Genomic DNA, 11,390 nt, shown 5'->3' with positions numbered 1-11,390 from the left:
TATATGAGTTTCAGATCCTCCTGTTTGAACTCCATGGGGCACCTGCCCCCTTCCAGTGTCTAATGGATAGGGCATTATGGCCCCACCAGCAGCACACTTCAGCCTATTTCGATGCCATTGTTGTCTGTTCTAGCACCTGGGAACAGCATCATGGGAGCATCACTGCCATTCTGCAATCTCTAAGGGAAGCAGGCCTAACGGCTAATCCCTCAAAGTGTAAGGTGGGTTGTGCTGGGACAAAATACTTAAGCTATGCCCTATGCAATAAACGACTCTGACTCTTTGCCAGCAAGGTCAAAGCCCTCATTTGCGACTAGGAGTAATCAAAATATTATTTGTGATTTTTGGTGTAAAGGACCATCTATCACAAAGGCAAACTTAGATGGGTGGCATGATAGATCGGAGTACCCAAGGGAACTGTCTGTGACTCCATGTTGAGGCTGTTATAGTGTCTGAGGAGTTAACACTTGATTCTTTGTTGGTGAAATCTAAGTATTGAACTCACAGCCATTTTGGGGAGTGTTGCTCTGCTTCTTAACAGTCTCCCCTGAGGTTGGTACTCATGCTTCTGAGCCAATCCACACAGCTTGAGAGGGTTTAACACATTCAGCTATGTAAATAAAAAAACCCATACATTTTCCAAATGGTATTTCAACTATGCGGATCTGGTAAGGAAATAAGATACTCAAAATCCAAGCCCTATTGATACTGTATATACATTATACAGAATACATGCACAAGAAAATTAGGAATTCATTGCAACATTTTGCAAATAGAATTTGGAACCTTATATATTGGAGTCTAATTGGCATTAGCATGAATGTAGCAAAATGGCAGATAATACAGAATGAGTTTTGCTTTAAAGGTGGTAGTAGTAGAAAAAGAAAATGGTTTAATCTCAGTGGTGACTATTCTCAGCACTCTACATCTGGGAAGAGATCTTATGACCTCAGAATGCTACTAAATCAATCCCTGGCAATTTGCTTTACCCTGCAAAATGCTAAGTGTGCAAATATGCATATATTACAGTGCTAATGCACTATTTTATGTACAAAATATTAGCCGAGACAAAGCTAGGTTTTAACATCCCATAAAACCTACAGATTTACTTTCTATAGTAAACATTCTTATTTACAGGCACTGTATATCCCTATTAGCTGTTAGTATATAATGTAACATTTATTGTTCTAAAAAGTAATGTGACAAAATTATATAGAAACACCCATAAAGTACAAATTCCATAAAGATCTATTTCCTCAACATGAAGGAACCATATCTTACTTCATTGTTTTGCTGTTCACAGTTGCTTCATTTTGTATAGTTAGTTTGAATAAAAGTTTGTGTGGGATTTCAAGAGAGAGATAATATGACATGGCATTTGCCTAGCCAACAGTTTTTAATTAATAATGATGAGCAGTTGACATGGGTATGAAGCAGGTTGCACTATCCACACAAGCATCATTTGCACTGCCCACAAGCAGCACACACATTGGGCTGAGTGGGAGCAACCAGATTTTCAAAGTAAAAAGCTAGGATCCTCGTGGTGGGAGAGGAGAGGAGCAGAGGATGATTTTGGTGGGAATCACAGAGGTGTGCATGGGAGGGCTTTGGCAGCAGGCAATGGAGAGAAAAGAGTACTCACTCCTCCTCCACCATAGTGCTGCACCACCCTCTGCTTACTCAAGAGCAAGGTGAGAGAAAATCATACTTGCCCTCTGGTCCCCTCATAGCCTTTTACTGTTGTGTCTATGTCCCAGGCCCAGTGTTGTATTTTCTACCCAATCTGGTAGGTTCAGCTCCTTTAGAAATGATAAAACTCTCCTGCTCAAGTCCTATCTTATTTCTTGTGCTTCCCTTTTGTCACTATACTCTCTGCCTCTGTATATTATATAATGGTATTCCTTTTTCCTCCACAGGTTCCTTCTCTGTCTGAGTCAGATATGACTCTGAATATACCATGGAGAGGGCTGGCCAGAGAATCACACAGAAAGGCAAACTCATGGAGGGGTCTCATGGTAGGGAGGGTAGCATGTCAGCGTGTGATGTGCTTTGTTGGAGAGGATCCCTGAGGTGCATGTGTGTTCAGCCAGCCTGTTATCAATTTCACTATCTTACTTGCTAAATGGCAACTCCCGCTGGTGCTCAGGGTCTACAGGCAGCTACAAAAACCAGGACAAAACACTGGCTTTCTCCTAATACCTACAGATACACGTGGGGTCACCGCAGACAAGTCATTCTTCCTCTTTTTCTCTACGAATACCGTTATGGTGGCCTTTGATTAGTGACATTCCCCAGATTTCTGCTTGTCATTACTTTCCATTTTCTGTCCATCTACGGTAGGGCTAAGACATAGCTAGCGTGAGACAGTTCACAGGAGACAGTTTTAAATGCAAAAATTCTCATTAGGGGGTTTCAGGAATTCTGGTTAATCAAGATAACAAAAACTTGACAAAAGTCACTGACTGCATTACTTCTAAAAGATTACATACTTAAGTATATAGCTGAACAGTTATTGTTGTCAACTCTGATAATTTAATCATGAATCTCACAATAATGTTGTTTTTCTTAATGTCCCAGCTCTTGGAATCAAGTAATTACATAAAAATCTCACTTTCATTTAAAAAAAAGTTTCTTGCCCTTGTGATTGCAGAGGAAATATTGAAAATGTGACTTTGAATGAAACCTACAGGTTCAAGAGACAGAAGGCAAACCTTTTCCTCCCAAAATTTAAAATCTCATGATTTTTAAGCCAATATCATGATTTGGGGAAGCCAGACTCATGATTTTTGAATGGTTGGGGTTGGAAATACAGAGTTAATAAACTCTAAAACAAAAATGCAAATAGAATAATTCTTTTGCCATAGAACTTCCTGCCCTATCTGCACACACCTAGTCTTCCTCTCTTGCAGGTGTAAGCCACTCCTCTTTAATGTGTGGATGTTAGTTGGAGCAGCTGCATTTAATTAACTCCCAGATGAGTGCATCCCTGAGCTGCCTCTGAATTCTTGTTGGGAATTAACCCAAAATTCTCCCAGGCCACATCTGGCTTGTCAAGGTCTCCTCCTAGATTCTTCACTGAGTTGTAGTGTGTCTGGGCTACGGGTTCTTTTTCCAGGCTCACTGAAAGACCAGTACACCCACACACGTGGACAGTGAGTATCATAGGCTGGGGGAGGCTGTGCCTCCCCAAACAGCCTGGAATGGCTCTGCCCATGCTCCGGCACCAGGCTCCCTCCTGCAGTTCCTGTTCTTCTGTGGTCCAGGCTGGCTGGGTCTGGGTCTGCCGCCAGGTTCGCACCTCACCACCCAGCACTCAGGGCACTGGGATCACACTGCCCACCCAGCACTCTGGGGCTGGGGGTGCTGCAACCATGCCTCTCACCCAGCGCTCTGGGGCTGGGGGTGCTGCGGCCACGCCACCCGGGTTGCCTGGCGCTCTGGGTGCTCAGTCGGTCTGGGACTAGGGTGCTGATGGCCACGGTGAGGATGCTCTGGGCTCCTGCAGGGGAGGAGGGGGAGAGGAAGGGCTGGGGGCTAACATCCCCCAATGGCCGGTTTACAGGCCGCCCATGCTCACACACATACATCCCTCAAAGAAGCAGGGCCTAGGTCTATCTCTCTTGGTATTGATACCCCCATCTTCTTGGGAGGAAAAAGTCCACATTCAGATACTATTTGTGAGTAGTGTTACACTTGAATAGTGAAAGGATACAACGCAAAATACTACCATGTCAGCCAATGATTGGCTTCGTTCATGGCTTATAGCCAGCACAGGAGGGCATGGACTATCACCAGGATGAAAGGGATCCTCAGCAAGTAGTACCCACGAGCACCGACCACCCACCTGATTGCAAGACATTCTTTTCCTATCATGGACTGTCTAGTCTCTTGGGATAGATATAACCAGTGCTTAATTTGTGCCAGGGCTTAGCCCAGCATGTTTAGATGAGCAGTTCATATTTGCAGCACCTCTGGGCTTGCTATATCAGGTATGAATGTAAAAAACATTGCTTGAGCCCTGGCACCTCTTTCATTACAAATTAAGCATTGGGTATAGCAGCACGTCTTCGAGATCATGAAAGTTTCAGGACAACACTGTTCCTAAACAAGGGAAAGTGGGATGATACTGTGGAAATGGCACTCCTTCACCCCTTTCTGGACTTCTAGCCTCGATCCACCCAATCCAGCTCCCTTCCACTCTCAGAAACAGGGGACAATCTGCTCCTTTATTTAGCATTCATGGGGAAAAATGGGCTTCCTCTGAAAGCAAAAGTATTACTTCTAAATTGTCATGGATCTTATGCAAAGTCTGTTTATTCCAGTGGAGAGGATATTTGCCTTATATTTCAAAAGCAATGACTTCAAATCCCACAGAGGTTGTAATTTCAATAAAAATCTTCATCTGTCTTTTTCTCTTGGTGTCAGGTGGCTCACTATATTTCAACATTTAATTATTGTCACTATCCAAAAATATGTACAAACTTTGTTGAAGAAGTTGAACACAAGATCACCTGGTTCTTCACAAATTTTTTCATTAGGGATAGTCTGTCAGAGGTTCTCACACCAAAAAATCTCTTGCTGGTGGCCACTCTGATAACTTTTCCTAAAATACTTAATTAACCATAGAAAAAACAAATAAATATGCACATATATAGATCCAAATCAGGTAGGTAAATAGGTAATTTATGTAGGGATTTTTGCAGACCCAATAACAAAAATGATGCACACTTGTCTGTATTCTTTACTGGATCTAAACAGAATAGAAACACAAATAAGGTGTTTTGCATGTTCTTGTCTTTTTTTTTGGTTGCTTTTTTATGACTTGCTAGCTAGTAAGTCGTCTTCTGTGAAAAGTGATATTTGTATGTTTATTAATATCACTTTTCACAGCAGCAGACTTGATAGCCAGAAGGCAGTGAAAAGTGATATTAACAAACATACAGAGACCACTTTTCACAAGATTTACTCAGCCCTGGTGAGCTGGAGGACAAATTAAGATCTGGATGGGGAGGTGGGTAGAGAGGCAGTAGAGGGCCAGGGGAGGCAGCAGGGTTCAAGGGCGATGTTATCGAGAGCCCAGGGCTGGGGCCAGAGCCCAAAGCCCCACAGCCATAGGATGGAGCCTGCTGCTGTGGGGCTGGAGGACAGAGCCTGTCACTCCAGAGCTGAAGCTGTAAGCCTGAACCCCTAGAAATGTGGGGAACTCACACTGGCTGCCTGCTCCTCTGGCATTTGGGGCGGCAGGAGGGGGAGCAGCAGAGCCACAATCACCACCCAGGAGGCTGCAGCCACAAGAAAAGCCCCTGGTGGCCGCTTGCACATTTGAGAAATGTGGACTATGTCCAGAATCATTTACCAGAGGCACTGTAAAACTACTTCACATGTATGAAAACAACTTGAGCGAACTCTCAAAGTTTTTGTCGTTGTTGTAAATATAAAGATTAGTTGTTAAATGCAAAAGTAAATAGATGCTGCAGGGGCTGATTTTAAAACCTTATAGTTTTCAATTAGTGGGGTGTTTTAAGGGGTTTGTGGTGGTGTGTTTTTTGCTATTTTCTCAAATTTTTCTCACACCTATTTTTTAAAGAACTATTTAAGAGCTACAATAAGAGGTGTGATATAGCAAATGAGAGATACTTTAAAAAGCATTAGCCATTTAGGTATGTGTGTGTGTGTGTGTGTGTTTGCAGGACCTCAAATTGTTATGTAAACCAGAAAGAAAATTAACAACTTGATCCCACTTCAATTCAGAGCTCCCATAGGTGTTTTTTTTTTTAAAACCACAAAAGGGTGCCAAGTTATCCCCATTGACCATTTAAATGATTAACTTGGACTTTTCTAAACTTTAACACTTTTTCTAATGATCATGGCTTCATATGGCTGACCTGTTCTTTGTCTAACAGTTTTTTTTCATACATGTGAAATGTTTTTGATCAGTTTCTTATAAAGTACATATACAATAAAAGGCCATTTAATAAGTGGAATAAAAAACACTATGGCATGCCATTTCACAGGCACATGAAATGCTGTAAGGTACCCAACCTGTGCATACACATTCATTATACAAAAAGAAAAGGAGTACTTGTGGCACCTTAGAGACTAACCAATTTATTTGAGCATAAGCTTTCGTGAGCTACGGCTCACTTCATCGGATGCTGTAGCTCACGAAAGCTTATGCTCAAATAAATTGGTTAGTCTCTAAGGTGCCACAAGTACTCCTTTTCCTTTTTGCGAATACAGACTAACACGGCTGTTACTCTGAAACCATTCATTACACAGTAACAGAATGAATGGTCCCAAACATTCTAAGATGAAATCTTTATCTTGTGCATATTTTAAAGAGTTGCAGGTTTCATCCAAAGATGTAATGAACCGATTGTGGATTGTGTTTTCAAGTAGGAATAATTGCTAATAAAATCAGAAGAACAAGTACTTGCATACCTCTGACATATTTACCCTCAGTCTCTGCACACTAAAATCAGTGTGTTGAAGCAATTCTTGTTCTCTTGCCCATTTCAGTTCTCTTTGGGGATGGGTGGGGTAACAATAAGTATACCTCTCAGTGGGTTATTAAACGTCATCTGGAGATTCTCTCTTCAAGGACTGTAAATGTCTGGGGGCTGATACGTGCGGCAGTGGAATATGGGCAGGTGGGGGCATGCTGAAGCAGAGCAGCATAATTCTGAAGAAACAAACTTACTTCATTTTCCCTGTGAGGGCCAAACCTCTAATGGGCTGTAACTGATGAGTAGTGCTCTTGGAAGTCTTTTGGTGGAAGATGCAAAGTACCTCAGACTGACTGCTTGACTGCATTTGCTGTACAGCTTCTAAATATAGAGCCCTCTGCTCCTCTCTGCTACTTGTATAAATGGGGAGCCAAATCCAGTAGAGCTAGAACTCCACATGTGGAAGACAGTGAAGTAGTAGTTCCATAGCATGTTCTGACCCTTCCATTAATTCCATAGCAGCCCCTCTGCAGGCGCACCAGAGAGTTGGATCTCTGCTGATTGGGAGAAGATGGGCATGGTAACCCACTACTAGTATCTCACACACAATTCCCTCCACGCATTCAACCAGAAGTGGTGATCACATGGAAGCAAAGCTGTTGTGGAATCCATACTACCCAGGAAGCAACAGCAAGCCTTAAGATAGCTGGGATCTTCCTGCTGCTCTAAGGATAGCCAATGATTTATAGGTTCAAACTCTCTGCCTGACAATCCTAATGGAACAATTTAGAGATAACACTGCCTGATAAGCCATTGTCTCTGAAGTAAATTTGTCTTTTATTGGTATGGACCACAGTTAACAGGATAGACTTCTTTGATTCCCATCTGTCAACTCAACAGTGACAAGGGGCTGAAAGATGTCTTTCTACTATTTTCTATCTTGAACCAGCTTCATGGCTTCATTCACCTTTAAACCTTTTTGTTCTACATCATTCTTCACCATGTCTATCCAGTGCATCCTCAGTCTTCCTTTGTTTCTAGTTTCTTGCACTCTGGTATGTATCACCATGTATGGTATTCTTTCGGGGTTCATTCTTGACACATATCCAAACCATTGTAGTTGTCTTCCTTAAATTTTCTGCAACAGCAATGTTTCTGCAATCTTGAAACTATGTGTTCCCTTCAGCCAGTTCATTTCTGCAGTCAAAATCGTTTGTTCATAGGCTTTCCTCATACTCCAGCATTCCTACCTTTAGAGCAGTATTGGCTTGATAGCGGTCTCATATATGCTGATTTTCACTTTTATCAAAATGTTCTCAGTCTTCCAAATCTTGCAGCGTTTTCCAAATGTAGTAGCAACAAGTCCAATTCTTTTTATGTCATCTTCACAATTCCCATTCTCTGATATTAGTCCTCCAAGATGGACACATTTTTATACTTGTTCTAGTTCTTTATCTGAGTTTGATCTTTACTGCTTCCTCTTGTCTTCCAATGGCCATAATTTTTGTCGTGTGTGTGTGTGTGACAATCAAGGTACGGACACCCTGGGGGGACAAAAGGGGGTCTGAACCCCAAAGAATAAGCAATTGAATCAACTGATTTTATACAATATTATTGTACTATAAAAATGCATTGAGTAAGGTTTTTATGAAAGCTTGTCACATGCTGGTCATGAATATCATTGTGTGATGCATTGGTGGTGTATAAAGAGTTATGTATGTGTGCTGGAAATATGTTCCTAAAACATGTTGTGGAGAGAGTTGATAAACCAGCCTGCCTTGGACAAAGGAATGTGGATTTACCTGTCTGGGTCAAGCTTTGTAAGACAGAGGACAATGAAAATATGTTTACATATAAGGTAAACAGAACAATCAAGCTAACAAGTGGCAGTTTGGTGAGCACACTGAGGGACAGAGTCTGCACCCCAGAAAGTCCTCCTGCTTAGGGCTGCCAGGTATCTGGTTTTTTACCAAAATGCCCAGTTGAAAAGGGACCCTGGCAGCTCCAGTCAGCACTGCCGACCACGCCATTAAAAGTCCGGTCGGTGGAGCTGCAGGGCTAACGCAGGCTCCCTACCTGTCCTGGCACCGCGCTGCACCCTGGAAGCAGCCAGCAGGTTTGGTTCCTAGGCGGGCAGGCCACAGGGCTCCACGTGCTGCCTCTGCCCCAAGCACCGGCTCTGCACTCCCACTGGCCGGGAACCATGGCCAATGGGAGCTGGGGTGGTGGTGCCTGCAGGCAAGAGCAGTGCATAGAGCCTCTTGGGCCCCCTGCCTAGGAAACCAGAACTGCTGGTTTCTTCTGGGATGCAGTATGGAGCCAGGACAGGCAGGGAGTCTGCCTTAGCGCAACTGACTGGGAGCTGCCCAAGGTAAGCCCATGCCCCAACTCTGAGCCCCAACCTCCTGCCCCAGCCCTGAGGCCCCCCCAAACCCATAGCCCTCTCCTTCACCCCAAACTCCTCATTTCCAGCCCTACCACAGAGCCCACATCCCCAACCCAGAGCCTGTACGTACTCCTGCACCTTGCCTCAACCCACAGCTCCCTCCCACACTTTGAATCCCTTGTTCCCACCCCCTGCCTGGAGCCCCCTCCTGTACCCCAAACCTCTCATCCCCAGCCTCACCCCAGAGCCCACACCCCCAGCCAGAGCCTTCACCCCCTCCCACACCCCAACTCCCCACCGCAGCAGAGCACCCTCCCGCACTCCAAACCCCTCATTTCTGGCCCCATCCTGGAGCCCCCCCCATTAGAGCCCTCACCCACTCCTGCACCCCAATCCCCTGCCCCAGCACAGTGAACGTGAGTGAACATGGGGGAAAGCGAGCCACAGAGGGAGGGGAAAATGTAGTGAGCAGGGGGGTGGGGCCTCAGGAAGGGGCAGGGCTAGGGTGTTTGGTTAGAAAGTTGGCAGCCTGATCCTGGCTCTTGCTACAGAGACAATGGACTTTGGGTAATATAAGGGGAGCAAAAAGACATTTTAGATATCCTTCACTAAGGGGACATAGGGTAAAGCAACCTTCAAACCTGTGAAACTTGGATCCCCCTAGTCTGGAGGAAGTGTTTCTACTGACATACCATATTTGAATTGAGGAACTATATTCATATTCACAACAGACTATTCATTTAATTTGACCACAACAATATAAAAATTATTATGGAGGCACAAAGTGGTCCTTTCAGCCATAGGATTAGTGCAGTAATAGATAACTTTCCAAAGATTTTCTGTAATAGTGTAAAATGTTGCAGAATGTTTTATTTTCATTCCTATTTCAGTCTTCCCTTTGGCTCCTATTCTGAGATTGTTGGTTTGATGATTTTCTTGTGGGCTTTTTAGACTGGAGAACCTTTTATTTATAATTATCATAATATTTTCAGGTCACAAGTAATTGAAACTCTGTTAGGGCACATTTTTCACTATTACTAGTTTTTCAAAACATTTCTAACAACATGTGCACTTGTACTGGTTAAAGGGACAAAATACCAGGCCTAATTTCCTACAGATACAGGTTGCTTAATACTTAAAAGTGAAACTTATTATATGTACTTAAAGTGCTGATATTAAAGTATTGTGAGAGGTAGAACTGAAAAATAAAAATAGGATGTTGATATTGCAATGCATTGCCTATTGCATTTCCCTGTATTGATGAAAATGTCAGTCCTGGATTCCTGTTTAAATTCTAGAGATTACCTCACCCTCTAGTGCACCCATAAAGAGACTATAAATCCTGATACTGCTACAGGTAATGGAAGTTCTTGATTAGATTAAATGTTAAGAGCCTGTGTCTGTGCAAAAGAAATTCTGTCTTCTGACAACTGTGAAGTTTATATGGTATGCATAGATTCATAGATTTTAAGGCCAGAAAGGACCAATTAATCATCTAGTCTAACCTCCTGAACATCACAGGCCATTACTCTTCATCCACTTACTCCAGTACTGAGCCCAATAACTTGTTTGACTAAAGCACATCTTCCAGGAAGGCATCTAGGCTTGACTTGAAGACTCCAAGAGAGGGTGAATCCACCACTCCCTTTAGTAGTTTGATCCAGTAGTTAGTACAGAACACCTGAAATTGCAAGTGTCAAATCTGTGCAATCATTAAGTTATTACAACTGGTGACCAAATGTTACACAGGAACTCCTGTAAAGCCCAGCTGTTTGAGGAAGAGCTTTGCCTGAGCGAGGAAAGTTATAGTATATGTGTAGAATGCTTTCTTCTCCTGGATGGAATATTAGATGTACTTAAGTAGTTGACTATGTTACAGTAAGTAGTTTCTCCCTCCCATAACACTCCCTGGCAGCAAGTCATGGCATTGCAAGGGGCTTTACATCTCGTGCTCCCTCCCGAGCCCTTCCTTGATACCCATTATAGCCTGTCCCTATTGTGTCTTCTGTAGCCATGCCCTCCAGCCAGGTCACTTACAAATTCCATCCCCTTCCAGAGTAACAAACATCCAAATGTAAGTATAAATAAATAGCCAAACTAATAATTCTTCCACCCCTCTTAGGCTACACTGAACTCCTCTCCTGTTTTGCTCCTGCAGAGTTTCTCCTACCTTGCTTATTCCTAGCAGGTTTTCCCTATTGCCTCCCCTATACAGTAGCCTTAGCAGCTTCCCTCAGGAATCTCCTTACATCCTACAGACCCAATTGCAGGGTCTCCTTCACAGGAGAGTAACCTGCTCCTGGGGGGGGGGGGGGAGCAGTTCTTCCAGCTTGATATCACTAGGTCCTTCCCAGAAAAGGAACTCCCCTTACGTCTCTCTCCTGGGTCACCTCTTCTAGACTGCACTCACAGCTCTGAATAAGTCCTCTCTGATCCCCTGCAGCTGGATCAGTCATTATAATTAGATCTCCAACACACTCCGCTGGCAGGTAAGTCTCTGGTCACAGACTAGGCTGAATCCAATTTACCTTAAACAGCCAGCCAGTCTGTGACAGTCA

Source organism: Natator depressus, chromosome 5, assembly GCF_965152275.1.
Source record: "Natator depressus isolate rNatDep1 chromosome 5, rNatDep2.hap1, whole genome shotgun sequence".
Lineage (NCBI taxonomy): Eukaryota > Metazoa > Chordata > Testudines > Cheloniidae > Natator > Natator depressus.
Note: the sequence above shows the minus strand (reverse complement) of the source record.